The following is a 14,907-nucleotide window of genomic DNA, read 5'->3' on the forward strand; positions in this document are numbered from 1 at the left end:
CGCGCCCAAATAAAAGAAAGAATGGGGAAAAGCCGGTGGTTGCCTGGGATGCGGTGTTATATGCATAGGTCACGAACGGAAGGACTTGATCCCAATTAGAGCTGTCGGAGCTAATGTACATGGCGATCATGTCCCCAAGAGTACGGTTGAATCGTTCGGTGAGGCCGTTGGTTTGGGGGTGGTAAGCGGTAGTGGTACGGTGGACTGAGTGGCACGCATCGAGAAGCTCGCGAACAACTTCAGACAAGAAAACACGGCCGCGGTCACTGAGAAGTTCTCGCGGAGCGCCGTGACGCAGGACGAAGTGATGAAGAAGGAAGAAGGCGACGTCGCGAGCAGTAGCCGCAGGTAGGGCAGCGGTCTCAGCATACCGAGTGAGGTGGTCCACGGCGACTATAATCCATCGATTCCCGGCGGTCGTGAAGGGGAGCGGCCCATATAGGTCGATGCCCACACGATCGAAAGGGCGAGCCGGGCACGGTAATGGCTGTAACGGGGCAGTCGAGGGTCGAGGTGACGACTTCCGCTGCTGACAGGCTGTGCAGGAGCGAACGAATCGACGAACAAAGTTGTACATGCCCCGCCAGTAGTACCTCTGGCGTAGCCGCTCGTAGGTTTTTAGCGATCCAGCGTGAGCGCTTTGAGGGTCGGCGTGGTAGTGCGCACAGATCTCAGACCGAAGATGGCGGGGAATCACGAGGAGCCACTTTCGGCCGTCCGGACGATAGTTGCGGCGGTATAGGAGATCGTCGCGGATGGCGAAATGGGAAGCTTGGCGACGAAGGGCCCGAGGGAAGGAGGACGTACACTCTTAGAACTAAAGGAGTGCAGAGGAGTGCCCAGAACACACTTTGAAGGAGTATTCACTTGTCCCATATTCCACTCCTTTTTCCAGAATAAAATTACTCCCTCTGGACAAAGAGTGATCCAACACCTACTCAAGGAGTACTGTACTACTCCTGCAATAGAGTACAGGCACTCCTCCGAGGGAGTAAAGCTACCACATTGAAACAGCATCCTACTACTCTTTCAGGTAGAGTTCCAGGACTCCGTTTGTTAGAGTGACTATACTCCTTCAAGCAGTATCAGCCCAGATGTTATTTTACTCCTTCCAAAGGAGTTTCACGTGTTTTCAATGTATCGTACTAATTTTCTTATTTCACATATTCTTCAGAGCAAGTTGGTCATATGTTTTGCAGGATCCACCTGCGCTACATCTACAAAAGAGTAATGAGCAAAAGGGATTATAATCTTTGAGTAGAATAATTTTTGCTCATACAACTACTTTATGGCTACACTACAGTTTGCACATTAGTATGGTGCTCTGTCTGCGTTGGGAATAACAATGGTTCAAGAAATAATGACACAAATAAATAAATAAATGTACAACACTGATAACTTTTATTTCTCAAGTCATTGCTGTGATTGCTGTGGCTGCCCAAAACACGCTCGGGAGGCGCTCGCTAGGATCAAGCCCCATTAGTGTCTCAAGCAGTAGACAAGCCCGCTTTGTTTTTGGGGTGTACTTGACATTAAATGCCAAGAACACTGCCAAAAGCAAAGTAAACCCATCTACCAAATCCACCGCAGTGAGCTGTAAGCGCTCAAAAGAAACTGCAGTGAGCTGTAAGCGCTCAAAAGAAACTAAGATGCTGGATGATGCCGTAGCTTGCTCGGCTGAGTGAAGGAGCTTTGGCTGAGTGCATTTCACCGGGTGCCTGCAAATATGAATGAAAATAATGCAAGTAAGAGTCAATTCCAATGCCCTTTTCATACTATCCTGCATATAACCCCATGAAAAAAAAGAAAGAATACAACTAGAATGTACTGATCCTGTGTGTCATGTCGCCACTAGTGTGTACCTATATTGTGACCAAGTGCAGACACCTTTCATTGCAAACCTTCATTCAGAGCTACAATTTTATGAAGCCCAATACAATTATCACTATGCTAGTCCTTTCAAAAGCTGTGTGCATGTAAAACAAGCACATATTTACCAAATGAAAATTTTAACATGAGCAAGCTCTTCTGCAAGTATCATGATCAGCCTGACTACGCCCACTGCAAGGCAAAGGCCTCTCCCATGTTCTCCAATTAACCCTGTCCTTCGCCAGCTATGTCCACCGTGTTCCTGCAAACCTTCGCCCATGGAACATTTTGCTGCTTCCTGCTACGCCTGCCTTCTCTTGGAATCCACTCCGTTACCCTTAAGGACCAGCGATTATCTTGCCTTCGTCTTACATGCCCTGCCCAAGCACCCTTCTTTCTCCTGATTTCGACTAGGATGTCTTCAACCCGCGTTTGTTCCCTCACCCACTCCGCCCGCTTCCGATCTCTTAACGTTACGCCTATCATTTCTATTTCCATAGCTCGTTGCGTTGTCCTTAACTTAAGCTGAACCCTCTTCGTTAGCCTCCACGTTTCTGCCCCATAGGTGAATACCGGTAGGATACAGCTGTTGTATACTTTTCTCTTGAGGGGTATTGAAAAACTGCCATTCATGATCTGAGAGAACCTGCCATATGCACTCCACCCCATTCATATTCCTCTAGTTATTACTCTTCATGATCCGGATCAGCGGTCACTACCTGCTCTAAGTAAATGTATTCCCTTATCACTTCCAGTCATTTCTAAAACCACACCTATTGTGCTTGACGGTTCTTGTCACATAATACATTGTGCAGTTTAAAATATAGGGTAACCTTGAATCGGGAAAACACTTAAACCAATGACAGTTTTCTTGCTGAAGAGAAATGGCTGTTACAATTCCTGTTTCTCAGATACCATTAACTGAATTTCATGCTCTAAAATAGTGAAGGAAAAATTCAAAATTTTTCATCTCAAAGAGGCAGACAACAAATTTCAGTTTGGTTTGGGTTGGTTTATGGGGTTTAACGTCCCAAAGCGACCCAGGGTATGAGAGACGCCGTAGTGAAGGGCTCCGGAAATTTCGACCACCTGGGGTTCTTTAATTAAACGTGCACTGACATCGCACAGTACACGGGCCTCTAGAATTTCTCCTCCAAAGAAATTCCAGCCGCCGCGGCCGGGATCGAGCCCGTGTCTTTTGGGTCAGCAGCCGAGCAAATTTCAGTTGCACATTTTTTTTTTGTTTTTAATGATGCATAAGGCATTACTATGCACGGATAACCACACAGTATTCGCCTATGACTGCTAAATAATTTGTAATTAAATATCTTCTCTCTCCTGCTTCACTTTTAAAAACTGAGCAATGGCAATGGCATCAAAGGTCAGTATAAGCCAGGGGAGGCATGAGGAAAACTGCAATATAATTGCGGCTTCGTCATTCATTGTGATTCCGACTCTTAAGGCAGGCTGGCTTTAGCATTGTAACTAATTAAAACGATGAAGTAGCGATATAGTAGCTTTTTTGTGCCTTCCATAACCTATACTGAACATTGATGTCATAGCAATTGCTATGCTATTGAAACAGGGAAGAAAAGAAATCTGGTTGTAATTCTTGATGGAACAGCGCAAAACATCGGGACAAGAGACAAGCGCTGACTTACAACTGGTTTTTATTTCGAAGAAACATTGCTTCTTATACGTTCTTCACCCTCTCAAAAAACACATGCGTCGCAACCATATCGTTCAAGCGTCCACAAAAAAGCATAAGACAAATAATCACAGATATTTATAATCACATTTTTAACATGTCAAATTCTTTCTTAGTCAAAGCAACAGACGGCGTGCTGACACAATCGTCGCGCAGACTCGCTATTGAAGCTGCCTCGATTATTTCCCGGACTAACTGGTCTTTGTGATTAGCCAAAGCTTTGCATTTTTGGAAAACCGGTGCACAACTAGTTGAAGGGCAATCTCTGCAATGGATTCCCAGGTTCCTGCAAGCTTGCTCGAAATTATTTTTGTGTTCTAGCAGCCTTTCATTCATGCACCTGCCAGTCTGCCCAATGTACTGTTTACCGCAAGTCACTGGCAACGAATAAACAAGGCCTTCGGTGCACTCCACAAAGGGGGTTCGATGCTTTATCGTGCATCCCTGCTTCTTTTTGGTCGGATCGGAGTTGACTCGTCTGCACAGACTTTTGAGTTTATTAGGAGCAGTCATCACTACATTCACGCCAGCTTTTCGACCTATGCCTTTCAGGCGATGGGAAATATTGTGAAGATACGGAATTGCTACTACCGGCCTCCTTTCTTTCTGTTTCTGTGCATCATCTTGCTGCTCGGGCCTAGCCTGCATCAGGTGCTTTTTCATCTGCTTGGCAACAGATACCAACAGGTGCGAGGGGTAACCCGAGTTGCCAAGCCGTTCCGCCTGGCGAAGAAAGCTCACATTCATTGAACACAGGATTTCCTCAAGGCATTCGTGAAGCACAAGTTCACAATAGCCCTCTTGGTCAGCTTAGAGTGAGCTGATTGGAAGGGCATTGGCGCTTTCTCCGCTCTGGGCTCATAGGCCCAGCAGGCGTGCCCTCTAGTGAACTCAAGTCTCAGGTCTAAAAACCTGAGTGACCCTTGAGCAGGAAGCTCGTGCGTGATAATAAGTGGCTGCAAAGCCTGCGCAAAGCGACCCACCTCCTCCATTACTGCTTCTAGCGTATTCGCCCTTTGGCCATCACAAAGAACTAGGTAGTCATCAGCGTACCTAAATACCTTTTTAACACTAGTACCTGCAAGGGTTACGTTCAGGAACCTGTCTTTTCGCGCCAAGTACAAATCACTGAGTAGAGGCGCGATACATGAACCAATGCAAACACCGCGTTTCTGGAGATACACTTTTTCCTCCCAACAGACGTAAGTTGACCTGAGGTACACTGCTAATAGCTCCAGGAACCCTCTAATAGACATTCCGCAGGCGTTTTGAAATGCAACAGCACCATGCGTATCTATGCATTCTTCTACAGACACCATCACTACAAAACGAGGCAAAGGCACTGCTAGAATTGTCAGTTAAAAATCTAGCTATATCGTCCGAAGATTTCACCTGAAATGGGTCGTCAATTGTTAGTAGTTTTAATTTTGCTTGCAAGAAGACACCAAGAATCTTTTGCCACGTCCCTCCCTCAGAAATTATTACCCTCAAGGGCCAGTCTGGTTTGTGAGTTTTTACAGTGAAAAACGCGTCCAAGTTAGACTTCTTGCAAGTTTTTATGCCTCGAAGGAGGTAGTCAAGTTTAAGTTCTTTGCATAGCTTCATAGCAGTTACCTTTGCTTTCCTAACAGCTGATGTCTTGTGCTCGTCAAAAACAGAGCTGATGGTTTCTAACGCCTTAGTTTTATACAAGTCCTTGGAAATCACAGCAAAGCCCCCCTCTTTGTCAGAGGTCAGCAACGCAAGGGAATTGTCTTTCAAGTACCTTACAGTACGTCCCACTGGGAGATTCCTCTCGCAGAGCTGGTAGCGGCCAACGACGTCGGCTCCGTCTGAAATACACCTTGCACTTTCCGACTCAGGGCTTGCCTTGGCAACGCGCCGCACCATGGCAAGAAGCTCCGGTGTTGTCTTCTTCGGTTGGATGGCAAACTTAGGCCCAAGGCTAAGCACCTCGCGGACCGGTTGTGGCAGAACATCCACACCAAGCGTGTGGATCTTGTTTTCTTGGCTTTGTTCGATCATGCCTCTTCTCCTTTCATTGTAGTCAGCGCGCAGCAAGGTGCAAGGAAAGTGCAAGGTGTATTTCAGACGGAGCCGACGTCGTTGGCCGCTACCAGCTCTGCGAGAGGAATCTCCCAGTGGGACGTACTGTAAGGTACTTGAAAGACAATTCCCTTGCGTTGCTGACCTCTGACAAAGAGGGGGGCTTTGCTGTGATTTCCAAGGACTTGTACAAAACTAAGGCGTTAGAAACCATCAGCTCTGTTTTTGACGAGCACAAGACATCAGCTGTTAGGAAAGCAAAGGTAACTGCGATGAAGCTATGCAAAGAACTTAAACTTGACTACCTCCTTCGAGGCATAAAAACTTGCAAGAAGTCTAACTTGGACGCGTTTTTCACTGTAAAAACTCACAAACCAGACTGGCCCTTGAGGGTAATAATTTCTGAGGGAGGGACGTGGCAAAAGATTCTTGGTGTCTTCTTGCAAGCAAAATTAAAACTACTAACAATTGACGACCCATTTCAGGTGAAATCTTCGGACGATATAGCTAGATTTTTAACTGACAATTCTAGCAGTGCCTTTGCCTCGTTTTGTAGTGATGGTGTCTGTAGAAGAATGCATAGATACGCATGGTGCTGTTGCATTTCAAAACGCCTGCGGAATGTCTATTAGAGGGTTCCTGGAGCTATTAGCAGTGTACCTCAGGTCAACTTACGTCTGTTGGGAGGAAAAAGTGTATCTCCAGAAACGCGGTGTTTGCATTGGTTCATGTATCGCGCCTCTACTCAGTGATTTGTACTTGGCGCGAAAAGACAGGTTCCTGAACGTAACCCTTGCAGGTACTAGTGTTAAAAAGGTATTTAGGTACGCTGATGACTACCTAGTTCTTTGTGATGGCCAAAGGGCGAATACGCTAGAAGCAGTAATGGAGGAGGTGGGTCGCTTTGCGCAGGCTTTGCAGCCACTTATTATCACGCACGAGCTTCCTGCTCAAGGGTCACTCAGGTTTTTAGACCTGAGACTTGAGTTCACTAGAGGGCACGCCTGCTGGGCCTATGAGCCCAGAGCGGAGAAAGCGCCAATGCCCTTCCAATCAGCTCACTCTAAGCTGACCAAGAGGGCTATTGTGAACTTGTGCTTCACGAATGCCTTGAGGAAATCCTGTGTTCAATGAATGTGAGCTTTCTTCGCCAGGCGGAACGGCTTGGCAACTCGGGTTACCCCTCGCACCTGTTGGTATCTGTTGCCAAGCAGATGAAAAAGCACCTGATGCAGGCTAGGCCCGAGCAGCAAGATGATGCACAGAAACAGAAAGAAAGGAGGCCGGTAGTAGCAATTCCGTATCTTCACAATATTTCCCATCGCCTGAAAGGCATAGGTCGAAAAGCTGGCGTGAATGTAGTGATGACTGCTCCTAATAAACTCAAAAGTCTGTGCAGACGAGTCAACTCCGATCCGACCAAAAAGAAGCAGGGATGCACGATAAAGCATCGAACCCCCTTTGTGGAGTGCACCGAAGGCCTTGTTTATTCGTTGCCAGTGACTTGCGGTAAACAGTACATTGGGCAGACTGGCAGGTGCATGAATGAAAGGCTGCTAGAACACAAAAATAATTTCGAGCAAGCTTGCAGGAACCTGGGAATCCATTGCAGAGATTGCCCTTCAACTAGTTGTGCACCGGTTTTCCAAAAATGCAAAGCTTTGGCTAATCACAAAGACCAGTTAGTCCGGGAAATAATCGAGGCAGCTTCGATAGCGAGTCTGCGCGACGATTGTGTCAGCACGCCGTCTGTTGCTTTGACTAAGAAAGAATTTGACATGTTAAAAATGTGATTATAAATATCTGTGATTGTTTGTCTTATGCTTTTTTGTGGACGCTTGAACGATATGGTTGCGACGCATGTGTTTTTTGAGAGGGTGAAGAAGGTATAAGAAGCAATGTTTCTTCGAAATAAAAACCAGTTGTAAGTCAGCGCTTGTCTCTTGTCCCGATGTTTTGCGCTGTTCCATCAAGAATGAATAACCAACATGCCCAAGCTGCTGTCCTGGTTGTAATTATTTAGCGATTGGAGACGAATACTATGCAACAATTCTATGTATACGAATGCCCAGCACGTCACTACAAAGAACACACATAACCAAAAATTTGGTGTTTATACTCATTTAAGGTAATACTACTTCCCACGCAAGAACACGACAGCCATGTGTAAACTTTTTGCTTTCATAGTAATAAAATCTATCCAACGACAAGTTAGGCGCAGCATGCCTGCTCTTTATAAATATGCAATACTGACAATGTTTGACACTAGCATTCGGCATGAACGAGATAACTGTGATTACTTCGCACATTACGTGCCAGTCCATACTATTATGCACAATTTAGATTTGCAAATGTAATGTGTAATTCTCTCTGACTGCCACGTTAGTGCACTGCAAGCCAATGAAGTTGCCTTGCATTTGCAATGTTCTCACTACTTTTATGCAACACTGATCACTTCAGTATATCTGCATCGTTCTGTTAGACGGCCACGGGATAGCTAGAATTAAGGCTATTTTATGTGATGGAAACCATTGACTAGACAACAAAGAAGAAAAGCCTCAACTACTGTCCTGGTGCTGGGACGTCTAATAAGAGCTCAGAAAGACTCGGTTTCAATACGCCAAACCCTCCGCATAATATTACCCTGTGCGAAAATACCCCACCCCACCCTAGCTTAATTTCTGTCCACATGCACCAAGGCTCACTGCACCTGTTATAAATATTGCCCTAAATATTGCAATCAAGCTGCCCGTGTATGCATAGGCTATCTGTGCATCGAGAAAGAAAGAAGTTGTTAGGAATGTTTCACACCAAAAACAGAAAAAAAGGCAGCCTGTTTCTCAGAAACAGCTAAGAGCATGAAATGGTGTGTCCAAAAAGATTAGGCTGCTTTGTACTTATTTATGACAACGAGAACTGTCAGAGCTGCGCTTTCAAAAATTCAGGAGCTTTGTGCACAAACGTAGCTTCCGTATGCACGTCTTGCAGCACCAACGCTTCCGAATTGAAACGACCGATGAATATGCACAGGAAAAAGCAAATAGAGAGCGCTTGAATTTAAAAGAAAAGCTACCTTGCACAATCAGAAATTTCACGACAGAACCTTCCAAACAGTGACATGTACTGGTTGCGGTATACCGAATATATACCTAGCAAATAAGTGTGCGCTTTGTTAACGAGCGGGATTCTGTGGCGGCAATGCTACAGCTCCAATTCCGAAAACCTAATGCTGCAGAAATTGAGTTTTCAAAATACGTGCGAATGCACGATACACTTTTGCACGCATTTAGAACTTTCAGTTGTGAAACACAGACAACGAATCTTGTGTATGCGTCTTCCTTGGCTGGTAAAAAAATTCTATAAGTCTCCAGTTTGCCTGTGTACTCCACAAATTCTAGGATCCCTGTCCGCTACATGTCAAATTTCACTGAAGCGAAAGTAATACAACCGACAGCTGATGATCTGCTAGGGCAACAGGATTTCAAAAGTTTTAGAAGGGCAGTGGGAGTCCAATCCAGGTGGAGTAATGAAATTTGACTAGTAACAGACAGGGATCCTCCAATCTGTGGAGGACACCGGCAAATTGGAGACTTACGGAGGAATTTTTTTACCCGCCAAGGAACACGCATACACAAGAGAGAACCACAGAGGACTACGGCTTTTACCAGCCCTTGTCCTGTGCGGTTCTGTCTTGTGTATGCGTCTTTTTTGGCTGGTAAAAAAATTCTTCCATAAGTCTCCAATTTGCCTGTGTACTCAACAAACCGCAGGATCCCTGTCCACTACTAGTCAAATATTTCAACTCCACCTGGCTTGGACTCCCACCCCCCTTCTCTGTGGAGAAAGGGTGACAGCAGCTGGCAAAGGACAAGGTTAACTGCAGATCAACTGGGGAAGCATTATCCTGCACTGATTTTGACGGCAGGTTCACAAGACAAACAAAATCAACTCGAGGAGCGGGGTGCACATCATGCGACTGAATGTCAATGGCCAGTGAAAATGGCACCAGCACTGTGGAATGCACATGCAGAAAACGAGACGCATTTTTTTGTCAACTTTGAGTAGCAGTCTACTGCAATTTTAAAGAGCAAAGCTCTCAAGTATGGCAACACTGGCACTTTTTGTTTTACTGGGGTGAGGGTCGTCGTGAGGGTTGAAGTCCATATTTCTTTTCCATCCACTGTGTTAATTGCGAGCTATGTTTACCTAATAGGGGCTGGGCATCTAACATCACCGTTATTTCTTTGCAGCAGTTAAAACAATACAGCATACATTTTATAACATGCTTAACGAATTTTTGGGAGCAGCATGCTTTTACCCTTCTACTATTTGTTGCTACTGAATCAGTTTGGCGTTGACAAAAGATCTGTAATAAGGAGTAATTACTCATTGACATCCACTCGAGCACAGCCAAATGGCTACAAAGGAAAGCTATACAGCTTTCACAGAAACTTCGTAGTTAAAGAAAGATTCGTCCTGGTCCGGTGTTCGAACTCAGAACCACCACTTCACAGGAGCAGTCGCTCTATCAATTTTTCCAACCTGGACGGCAAGCTTATGGTAGGGCGAGAGCGAAGTGATCAATAACTCGAGTGGGAACTGTGTTGGTCCAATGTTTTAGGACCCCTAAAACATTGGACAAACTCAGTTCCCGCTTCATGTTACCTCTAAAACATTGGACAAACTGAGTTCCCGCTTCATGTTACAATACTGAGTGACATTTTGGTCTATACACCAGAAATACCGGTAAAGCATCATGATAGAACACAATGTTTTTTAAAGGGATAAAGGAATATGTTCGTCCTTTCAGAGGGCACATATGCATAAGAGGCAACATGTGTGAAATAGTCTCTGCACCTGAAGCAGTGTAAATTCCATTATGTTAACAGCAGCAGTCAAAAGCTTCATGAGCGACTATTTCATACAGATCATGTAATTACATTCATGTAATTCAGGATCAGATTCATGTGATTATACAGGGAGGTACTGCTGCTAAGTGCACGTAGAGCTCTGCATGCATTTCTAAACCCGGCTGTGAGCCTATGTCTACGAAATTTTTCTAAATAGGCAGGTAAGGTATGCATCACTGGAAAACAATACCTACCACAAACAGCTGAGGAGAGATAGCACAGCCAAAAGCTGGAAGCACGAATGGCCCAGTAGATACTGGCAGCTGGCAACTGCAAATAAATATGTCAGAGCAACTGTTGTCAGTGGCCGTAACAATGTCATGAATGACAAGAGAAGAAATTGTCTACTGCTTCATAAATTAGAATAAGGTAGTAACATAGGAACACAAAAAGCAATGAGAGGGCCCATGACAAAAGAAATGAACAGATTGTATGTGATGCACCGATATACATTTTTTCAGTAGATTTACATGACTGTCACACCCGCATAGAAAGATGAGCAGGCTGGAATACCACTATTTTTATGCATGATGAAAAGAGCGTAACTATTCGAATATAGCATGCACAGGATTTTATTACTACTAGGGTGCTTTGCAGCAGCACCGAAGGTATTTTTAAATTGAACGTAGCGACCAGTAGACCCGTCTGCTTTGCACAAATGATGAGAGGATAGAAAAGGCATGCATTCATTAGCAAGAAGCACGATATCTCACATCACAGCATGAAACGAAAATTGGTATTGCATTTAACAAATCTGCACAGAAATAAAAACTGCCTAGTGGCAATGCAAGTAAGAGCAAGGGAAAAAAATACCGAAGAAAACTGGTGAGTGTGGTGCAGGGAGGTCTGTGGGTAGGGTCTCGTGCCTGGGAATAGTTCCGAGCGCGGAGAATCGCCGGCAGTACAGCTGGTGGCAGTCAACCAAGAATAAATAAGAGAAAGTGAAAATCAATAACAAACCATCACCGATATAGCGAACGACTTGAAAGCGGCCGCACAAACGAGGGATATAGCAAAAAGCTTGAAATCCTAAATAAGTGCGCAGTTGCATCCCAAACAGTTCTCAAAATCTGAAGGCGAGGAAGCATCGACACCTACACCTCAGGGCAGACGCAAGAACGATCTAACTTTGACATAATACTGTGTCAAATTCTGTTCCATGGGGAAGCACAGATAAAAATTTACAAATGACTAGGCAAGGGATATGCCCCAGCCTTTTACACGCGATCATTGTCCCCGAAAAAATTGTATGACAAATATTAAGGCGTAAGCACTAATCCCACGAGTACACACACTGAGCACTGTCTGTTGGCAGCTGGCCTAGCGCGAGTGCTCTGTCGCGCGGCACTGCCGCTCATCGTCATCTTCTAAGTAGCACAAATCAATCCGACGGGCACCAGCCGCGAGGCAACTCGACCGTTGTCAGTTCCCTTGTCTGTCCGCAGCTGGCCTAGCAAGAGCGCTCTCTAACGTGGCACTGCACGCTCATCATCCTCTCCTACGTAGCACAAATCTATGCTATTGGAATGTAGTAAACTTTGTCTGTTGTTTTTCGCAGCGCTAGCAAGCGACCGCATAACTCTGTTGTGATAACTGGTGGCATTTTTATTTACCGCGGCACCCGAGTACTAAACGCAGATAGAGACTATGGAGCAACAGTTGCCATGCGGCCTATACGCCCGTTCTTTTCTGGTAAAGGCCGATTCACACGATTTTCCGTTCGCCCGCTGCCGCGGCCGACAGCGCGCCTCTCAATGTGGTGACGCATGAATACGTAGTGCGCGGGCCGCGGGCGAACGGACCGTCGTGTGAATCGGCGTTAACGCATTATAGCTGAGGCAACCGCACGCAGACTGCCTGCACTGCCATCCCTATATAGGCGCACACTAATAACGCGTGCGAATAGAGATCAGAAGTAAAGAAACGTACACGGGACTCACCGTTCAGACGGCTCATCAAGGCTTAGCAAAACCGCACATTCTTCTTCGTTGCCTCTCCAGATGACAAGAAGTCGTAGCGCTACCTTTCTTCAGGGCTTTACCCGTTCAAAATCACCAGTGTTGATAGGGCGTAATTCTCGTCGTTGGTTTCCAAAACACACTTGTGTTCTTCATACACGTCCACCGCACGAGCACTCAAACAATGCTACGAAAACCCAAATTACACAAAACGTGACGACGGCTGCAGTTTTGCTTCGTTGAAAAAAACCTACAAATGCGCTTTTTTTATTACTAATATTTGAATTGTGTTCGCAACAAAAACAAATTATATTTTTTCATTTTATTTCTTTATTAAATGCGAATACCAAAGCGCTTTTAGATACTTTTGCTGACATGTCGTTTGTAGAAGCTGCGATCCTGTGATCCCATCCCCGGGTGTCCTAGCAGACGACGGCGCAGACGACGCTGTTGACGGAATGCAATTTCGATTGACGGCAGCGAAAATCCCTTAAATGCGACAAAAAAGGCAAAGAAACGCACCGTATCGCAAACTGGTCCATATCAAGGATATGTTCGACGCGAGCGGTAGGACAAAGAGCAGCTGCGATGCATTACTCTACGCGACACTGGCATGGTCGACGGAGATCTACATGAAACAGAGCTTAAATGTGACCCGTACAAGCGGATTACTGTTATATCAACTGCGTTACGGAACTACGACGATACTTGCTTCACACTTTAGCTTGTATGCAACAGCGGCCCGCACTCGCCGCATCCTGTTCGAGTGTACTTTCACTAGCAAGAGCCCACATGCATGGAAGCCGACAGAAGCAACTGTCTTTTCGAGTTCAGATTGTTCCGAATAATACGAGCAGCTTACTTTAGCACGTACTCGAATTCAAGTTCTCAGCCTGTGTGTCACGTATGGTGACGATGGCGTCGAGGACGAGCTTAAGAATCGCCTTAACGTGGCCGCAACGCAGCCGGTATCCCAATTGCATTCGTGCGCTAATTGTTGTTCACCTGTACTGCGAACGTGCGCTCAGTCGCAGGCCAGCCGCTAGCTGCTCGATTTGCCAGCCTTGCGAGTACAATTCGCAAGTTTCTGAGCCAATCTTTGAGCGAGCCGAGCTTTCAGCTATGACGCTGCTCGCGAGCGCGCCGCGCGACGAGCTTCGGCCTGCTCCCTGGCTGCCGTATTCGTAGCTAAGCCTAGGAGGTTTCACTTCGATGCCAGAGCTGAGAGCGCTTTGAAACTGGCTAGCGCTGAGGTGCTACTCTTTGCATTGTAAGTACGTTTTATTGTGAACTATGTCTCGTAGTGAAATAAAGATATGTTCGGGTCCACCCGAACGGTGATGATGGCGTCGAGGACGAGCTTAAGAATCGCCGCAACGCCGCCGATATTCCATGCATACATGTGTGCTAAATTTGTTCACCTGTGCTGCAAACGTGGGCATAAAGGCTCGCTCAATCGCAGGCCAGTCGCTGCTCGATTTTCCAGCCTTGCGTGCGCGATTCGCAAGCTACGGAGCGAATCATTGAGCGAGCCGAGCTTTCGGCAACGACGGCGCCCGCGATCGCGCCGGGCGACGAACTGTGCGCTGCTCGCTGGCTGCCCTTGTCGTCGCTAAACCTAGCCGATTTCACATAGATGCTGTAGCTGAATGCGCTTCGAAACTGGCCAGCACTTAGGTGCTACCCTCGGCACCGTTTTACTCTGAACCCCGCGTCATAGGGAAATAAATATATGCTCGGTTTCCGCGACCCTTTCAGGAGCGGAGCTATAGCAGAGGCCAGGCGAACTCCATGGAGAGCAGCAGCAAAGCGGCTATGGGAGGAAATTTGTATGGCTGTTATCGCTTCTACCAACAACTCGACATTGGCTAATGATACTCTATCCCAGAGCTTTGGTCGTGAACAAACAATACCAGTGCATTTTTCTGACGCCGGCATCCAGGCTGGCAGGCCGGCCCCGAGAAGCTAGCGCGCCCTTACGATTGTATGGCCGTAAGGGCGGAGGAGTAAAACAAGCACTGAACTCCCTTGGGGTATGCAGGAGTGGAAATGCCATTTTACTCTTTTGTCAAGAGGAGTGAACACGACCTTTCACTCTTTCTCGTTTGTAGAGAGAGTAGATTGAGACCTGCAGGAGTAGCGAGGCTCTTTTACTCTTAATGCAGGAGTAGCAGTTCTTAGAGTGTAGAGTGCGCACGAAGGGCATCCAGCAAGGAAGAAATCCATGGATCCTGGCGTTGTTGATTGGGCATATCGATAGCAGTGAGCGCTGCGAGTGGGGAATCAGATACGAGGGAAGAGGGCGCAGGAGAGGGCAGTGGCGAGCGTGACAAGGCGTCGGCGTCGGAGTGCTTGCGGCCCGACCGGTAGACAACGGTAACATCGAATTCCTGAAGACGGAGTGCCCAGCGGCCAA

The 14,907-nt window shown here is 46.4% G+C and overlaps 1 long non-coding RNA gene across 1 annotated transcript; it reads right to left on the reverse strand.

The window, feature by feature from the left end:
- Window positions 1–1,384: 1,384 nt before the first annotated feature.
- LOC149326746 (uncharacterized) lies at window positions 1,385–13,458 on the reverse strand. Its single transcript, XR_016286421.1, has 4 exons — window positions 12,474–13,458; window positions 11,347–11,440; window positions 10,728–10,803; window positions 1,385–1,718 (listed from the first exon to the last, which is right to left on the reverse strand). It is a non-coding gene; the product is annotated as an uncharacterized LOC149326746 (long non-coding RNA).
- Window positions 13,459–14,907: the final 1,449 nt, after the last annotated feature.

The sequence above is a fragment of the Amblyomma mixtum genome, chromosome 10 (assembly GCF_055824585.1).
Source record: "Amblyomma mixtum isolate Tamu chromosome 10, ASM5582458v1, whole genome shotgun sequence".
Taxonomy (NCBI): Eukaryota; Metazoa; Arthropoda; class Arachnida; order Ixodida; family Ixodidae; genus Amblyomma; species Amblyomma mixtum.